Genomic DNA, 7323 nt, shown 5'->3' on the forward strand with positions numbered 1-7323 from the left:
TATTTTTTCTTTCATTATTCTTGTTAATTTTTATAATTATTATAATTTTTTCTCAAATTTTTGGAATGAAAAAAATGAGAATAAATTAGACTTTCATAATTTGTTCTAGTTTTTCGCCAAACAAAATACAAGAACACTAATTTTTGTGTCTCTGGCCTTTCGGTCTTGTTCTCAGTGTCTTGTCCAATTCTTAGAACCAAATGCAACCTCAGAACTCATCACTGAGAACCCTCTCTCCCAGCCCCCTCTCGCACTTTCTATCGCAACCATCTCTCGCACCCTCTTTTGTAACCCTCCTCTCTGTCGCAACCCTCATACCCTCTATCCCAAGCCTCCTCCTCGGATTCGCAACCCTCGCACCTTCTCTCGCAACCCTTCATCGGCGTTGCCACCATTAGAGCACCCTCTCTCTCTCTCTCTCCACTCAATCGTTGTTGCCTCTCCTTCAATTGGCACTCAACCCTCACCATAAACACTACAGGGTACATATTTACTCGTTGTTTCTCTATTCTTATGTGATAAGGTTCATCATTTTGGTTCCCTTACTGTTTCGCTGTTTCTCGATGTTGCAAGTGATGTAGAAATAGAAGTGAATCAAATGTTAATTACATGGAAGTTTAACCACTGTTTGAAATTTAGGATACTAATTTTGATGCTCCTAATGAATTTATTGTAATGGAAAACAAACGGTGGATGTGTTTTATTTTTTCTAATTATTGTTTTACTTGGAGTTTCAATGAAAAAGTGTGTGTGGTAGTATGCTGCATTGGGTTAGTTAATCTACTAGACCTTAATTTCATTTACCAATATTGATTCATAGAGAAATTGGCTCTGTACCATTATATTCTATTGAGAGATATTTGAAAACGTCAACATTCTAAGGAAGATGAAATATGGTTTTAAACTGATGTCAATGGCTCAATTCTAATGATGTTTTTAAGACCGTCAACTTCTAAAAGGGATAAGTCTTTTATGACGTCCAATAAATTTTATATATCTTCCTCCTATTCACCCTAAGAAAATTAAACAGTAAAACGAATAAATTTATGTGAACTTAAGTTCATATGTAAATACTATTTTATATTTTATATAAATTTAAATTCGTCTTGTAACACTTATTTTACATTTTATTGGTTCAGCCTTAAGTATGGGCTGAACATTTCTGCAGAACATTAAAGGTGAAAACAAGAATTCAAAGAAATCACTAAAGGTAATTTACTCACTGATTTTCATCTTCTTTGTTGTCCCTGTTACTGTTTGAATCAAATCTTCAGCAACCATGGCCAATCGTAATTGAATTTTGCATCATAGCCTCGTAAACATATTTTTTAGATGGAACTTCAACTACTTGTTTTGATGGTGGTTCTTTACTGAAATATATGGGGACTATTCTTCAATTCTTAATATTTATTATTGTTTTTCTTTTTCTCCTCTCCATTTTGTTCAGGATGTGGTTACTGAGAATGAATTTGAGAAAAAACTACTTGCTAATGTGATTCCTCCAAGTGATATTGGAGTCACTTTAGATGATATTGGGGCTTTAGAAAATGTGAAGGACACTTTGAAGGAGTTGGTCATGCTTCCTCTACAGAGACCTGAACTCTTAAGCAAAGGACAGTTGGCTAAGGTGGGGACTTCTTTTCTGTCTTTTCTCTAGTCAGCAAGACTTCCTCAAGTGTTATTTTTGTCGATGAGGTTAGTATCACATTTATGTGTATTCCTTTTCTGTTATCTTTCTCTGATTATTTATTCATGGTTTAATCTTTTTGTGTGTGTCAAGTCGACAGTATGTTAGGAAGACGTGAAACTCCTGGCGTACATGAGACTATGCATCAAAATAAAGAATGAGTTCATGATGAATTGGGATGGTTTACGAACAAAGGATAAAGAGCGTGTACTTGTTCTCGCTGCTACAAAGAGGCCCTTTGATCCTGATGAGGCTATTATTAGGAGGCTTCCAAGAAGGTAAATATACTATTTTAATATCCTATTCTAAGTGCTTACTTTAGCCATTGGCCCAAATTTTTAATGGATATGATTCATAGGAACCTTGGACTATCAAGAACCAAAGTATAATTTGTCCCATTAAGAAAAAGCTTTTGTTATTCTATATAAGATTGTATAGGTTGTGTACTAATTGGTAGTCTTTCATTTTCAAGCATGCAAATTTATGGTTTTCCCTTTATTTCATGCACTCTATTAAGCGAGTTATTAAGTTTTGTGAATACTTGTATTGAGCTTGAAAATAGTTTCATCATTGCTGTTGTACACATTTTCTGTATGAGAAAGGCCTTTCATTTTTAGAGGGCTAAATTGCAATCCTTAAAGTTTCATGGTTTATCGTTGGCATGCATTTACATTGATGTTGCTGATTGTCAAAAACCGTGGGTTTCTTTGTGTTTGGAAATGTCATTCCTATGCTAATATGTAATAAATTTGCTTAGTATACAAGTTGGTATCAATCTGTTTTGCTCTTTTGCAGGTAGAATATGGCAATAAAATAAATAGTTGCATTGAGAGTTATACTTGTTGGAAGGGTTGTAGCATTCACTAAAATAGTCGGCACAATGAAGGCCGCAAATGGTGTAAAAATGGGTGTAGCTGCGTGATGCAATGGGAATTTATCGTCGATCCAGGTTTTCACAAATTAGAATCCCATCGTTGAAAGTATAGCCTAGACTAACGATTAATTCCCAAGTCAAATGTTTAATCCAAAGAATATGTCACAATTCAAAACTAATTTAATTCCGGGAGTTTTAATTCCCGGATCGTCTCCCAAGGATACTTGAGACCAATGAGCGTGCAATCTTGGTTGTGAGGATCATGGAATTTTTAATAAAGGGATAAACATATAAAGCAATGAAAAAACATACAAAATTGTAATATATGAACTAATAAAGGAATCAAAGAAGTAACTATGCAATATAGACAAGTAAAGTGTAAAAGGAACTAATGTAATGTGTATAAAGGAATTTAAGCATAAAAGGTATCTTGGCTTGGAGTAAGCTAAGGGTCCTTTCCTTATTGGAGTAAGCTAACTAGAATGGATCAATCTCACTTGATTAGCCCTCACATCGGAGAGGAAGTTAAATGAGCATAAGTGTTCTTAACCCACAAATCCTAAATTTTTTGCTAATTGCCTTAGCAACAATATAGCGTTAGTGGGAACAAGAACAATTAACAATCCAAAATTAATATTAAATGTTGAACATTCCAACTCTAGGAACCCATTTGCTCACTTTCCCCAAGGCAAGAGACAGAAAACTAGCCCAAAATTATACTTGACATTTTGTCAAACACTTGGTGGGCAGAAACCTTAAACATGGAAAAAATGAGAAAAAGCTTGGAACCAAAAGCAACAAATGATCTCAATCAACAATAAAGACTCAAGAAAGCATGTAACAATCATCAATCATCAATCATCAAATTCATCAAAAAGAAATAGAAATTGCAAAAGAGAAGTGAAATTGAACTATAACTTGAATTACAAGCCTGAACACATGGAGTAAGCTGGTAGACAAGTTTTTGAATCAATACTTTCCTCCAAAGAAGCTAACCCAGCTAAGACAGGACATTCAAGGCTTCACACAGGAAGATAATGAGTCTCTTTATGATGCTTGGTGGAAGTACAGAATGGGTGAAGCTGGACATTTTCTATTACGGACTCACAGATATGGCTAAGATGTTCTTAGACCAATCTACTGGCGGTTCAATGCACATGAGAAAGACAATTGATGAAGCTCACGAACTCATTGAGACAGTCTCCAACAACCAGCATCTATACTTATATGGTGTGACTTCAATAACAGGAGAGGTCAAGACAGTGTCCACTGAATCTAACCCTCTGAAACAAAGTGAATCTTTAACCCAGTAGCTGCACCTTCTCACACAATAAGTGCTAAGCTTGCAAGAAATGGTGTAGGAGACCCAAGCTTCCAGCAAGAATATGGAAGCACAGTTGAACTAGGCTGAACAGCACCTGTCTGAACGGATAAGGGAAGAGTGCCAAGCCATCCAATTAAGGAGTGGAAGGACACTAACCACCCAGCCTCAGAACAGTAGGAAGCAAGGGGCAGAGGATTTGGCCGAAGTTGAACAGGCTGCAGCCCAGGGTACCATTAGGGGCGTTGAATGCCCAAAGAGGGGTGACACTGGCGTCCAATGCCCAGGAAGGGGCAACATTGGCGTTCAACGCCAGGAAAGGGCCAGCAGTGGCGTTGAACGCCCAAACAAGGGAGACCAGACACGTGCAAGTGCTGGGAACACCTCTCCTAAGCAAGCTGGTAACCCTTCTATAGGCACTATGGACACTCACCCTGCACCACTCATGGCCCTTGAATACAAGGCCAAGATGCCATATCCTCAGAGACTTCAGCAGCTAGAAAAGGATAAGCACTTCTCCAAGTTCCTAGAAGTTTTCAAGAAGTTGGAGATCAAAATTCCCTTTGCAGAGGCTCTTGAACAAATGCCTTCATATGATAAGTTCATGAAGAAAATACTGAATAACAAGAGGGATTGGAAGGAAGTAGAGACAGTGGTGCTAACTAAGGAGTGCAGTTTAGTCTTTCAGAAAAACCTTCCCGAGAAACTTATGAGACCTCTCACTCCTTCCAGTAACCCAGTGCCTACCCCAAGAGAAGAGGGCATAGCCATCACAGTGGATGCTAAATCCGTACAAAAGGAGGAAGTCCAAGTTACTGAAGGGTCAGAAGAGAAAGAAGCCCCAGAACAGGCTAAGGTTATACTGTCACATGCCCCCTCTATGACACCCATTCAAGAGCTTGAAGCACCACACCTTCAGAAGCCCCAAAAAGAGACCAAGGACGAGCACCACTCATAGTTCTTGAAGGTCTTTAATCCTCCACTACCCCCTGATAGAGGAGGTACTAGCATGTAGAGTACCATGCTGAAGCCTCTTTTCTTGGTAGAAACTCATACAGTTTTCCCAGACATCAAACCTAAGTTTGGTGTTGGGCAGTCACCACCCACCAAGGAGGAAGATCCCAAGAGACGGACACCTAGGGGATGGAAAAATAACAATATCCCTACTGAAGGCTTCTCACCAAGGATGAGGGTAGTATTCCCTGCAAGTCCAATCCTGCCTCATGTAGTGAACAGGATCTTGTCTCTTGAGCATATTAAGCTGATCCATGAGAGCATAGGAAGGAAGCTCCCAGTGAGAAGTGAGGATTTATTCCTCTATGACTATTGGTGCACGAATTGTGAATCACACTTTTCGCAACTCGTACCACTAACCAGCAAGTGCACTGGTGATGCCAGGGCATTTTGGCCAGTTTCACTGACCTTTTCTCTACTGTTTTTAGGGTAGTTTCATGCATTTACTTAGAAAATAAGCTAGTTTTGGGTAGATATTCACTTACATCTTGATTCAAGCATACATTGTGCACTTTACATGATTTCATGAGGATTTTGCATGAATTTAATGACAAATTGGATGTTGCATTTCCCATGACTTGAACTAGAACTTTGATGCACTTTATTGCTTAATTTCAGGACAAAGGAAGCAAAGAAGAACCACATTAGTGGCAACGTTAGTTACACTAACGTGGAATGGGAGTCACTTGCAAAGTTAATAAGAAAAGCCATTGCCAATAACGCTCTAGAAGCCATCATTGCCCACGTTAAGAGTCACGTTAACTAAGCTAACGTGAACTCTAACGTGGAAGAAAAGAAATGGAGCCAACGTTAGTGACACTTAACATTATCACTAACGTTGGACCAAGCTCATAAGTGGCCACGTTAGTTGCCACGTTAACTTAGTTAACGTGGCCTCTAACGTTAAGAAAAAAAGGGGAAGCCAACGTTAGTGTCATTCAACTTTCTCACTAACGTTGTCCAAGTCACAAGAAGCCACGTTAACTCCCACGTTAACCTAGTTAACGTGGAAGCTAACATGAAGAAACTAGGTGGTCGACAACGTTAGTGACACCAAACATTGTCACTAATGTTGGATGAACACACACTATCCCCAAGAAGCCACGTTAACTCCCACGTTAACCTAGTTAACGTGGAAGTTAACGTGAAGAAGAAAGGTTGTCGACAACGTTAGTGACACCAAATATTGTCACTAACGTTGGAAGGAGCCAACACAAGCCACAATGAGCCACGTTAACTCTTAGTTAACGTGGAAGTTAACGTGAGGAGAAGGATGATGAGCCAACGTTAGTGACATTCAACATTGTCACTAACGTTGGAAATGGCTAGCATGGCCACGTTAGAAGCCACGTTAATCTAGTTAACGTGGACTCTAACGTGCGAATTAGGGGCACATTGGAACGTTAGTGACAATGGTAAGTGTCACTAACGTTCTCGAAGGTTGGCAAGCCTACGTTAAAAAGATCCACGTTAACTAAGTTAACGTGGACTCTAACGTAGGGAAGGGGGAAAATCCTCAACGTTATTGGGAAAGTTGAGTCCCAATAACGTGTGCGAAGGACATAGTGGAAACATTAATGGCAACGTTTGTGCCACTAACGTTGAAGTTAACGTGGCTCTTAACTTTGGTGAGGAATGTTAGTGAAAAAGTTGAATGTCACTAACGTTCTCGAACCCATGTTTTCACTGAACGTTAACACCACTAACGTCCTGAGCTAAAGTCTCTGCCCACTTCACACTTTCTCTCTGCAAGTAAAGCCAAGCCCAATGAAGAAGATAACTGCTTCAAACTCAAGATCCAAAGGCCCAGACCCAAGACTTGAAGAACCAACTAGAAGAGTAGAAGAGTAGTATATATAGGAGTAGCTTTGAATTATTTTGGGAGTGGGAAATTATAGGGAGCCTCTTGGCATAGAACTACTCTCTGTATTTTACTTTCTCTGCACTTCTAGTTTCATCATGTATTCTCCATCTTTGTTTTCATTTTCCAGAGCTATGAACAACTAAACCCCTTTCATTGGGTTAGGGAGCTCTGTTGTAATTTGATGGATCAATACTAGTTTTCATTATTCTTCTTCTATCTTTTCTCTTGATTTTACTTGAAAGCTTTCGATCTTCATCCAATTGGGTAGTTATCTTGGAAAAGAAGCTATTCAAACTTGGATCTCTTTTGAACCTTGAAAGAGGAATGCAGAGATAAAGCTAGAAATACTTTCTCATGCTGGACCAAATTGGGTTTGGATGGATATATGACTATAATCCTCTCAACACTTGATTTAGGAAATGCATGTGGTATAATCAGTGACCATACTTCATCTCTTCTCATGAGCAATTGACCAAGGAATTGGCTATTGATCAAGATTTGAGAGATTGAATTACAAGAAATTGTAATTCGACCACTTAAGATTGCCAAGGAGATCAATGAGT

At 38.9% G+C, this 7323-nt stretch overlaps 1 long non-coding RNA gene across 1 annotated transcript; it reads left to right on the forward strand.

Moving 5' to 3' along the window:
• The first annotated feature begins 224 nt into the window (after positions 1 to 224).
• Positions 225 to 2777, forward strand: LOC112723886 (uncharacterized). The gene is made up of 5 exons (XR_003163217.2): positions 225 to 482; positions 1140 to 1210; positions 1448 to 1695; positions 1781 to 1965; positions 2483 to 2777. It is a non-coding gene; the product is annotated as an uncharacterized lncRNA (long non-coding RNA).
• The last annotated feature ends 4546 nt before the right edge of the window (positions 2778 to 7323 follow it).

This window comes from Arachis hypogaea, chromosome 11, assembly GCF_003086295.3.
Source record: "Arachis hypogaea cultivar Tifrunner chromosome 11, arahy.Tifrunner.gnm2.J5K5, whole genome shotgun sequence".
Taxonomy (NCBI): domain Eukaryota; kingdom Viridiplantae; phylum Streptophyta; class Magnoliopsida; order Fabales; family Fabaceae; genus Arachis; species Arachis hypogaea.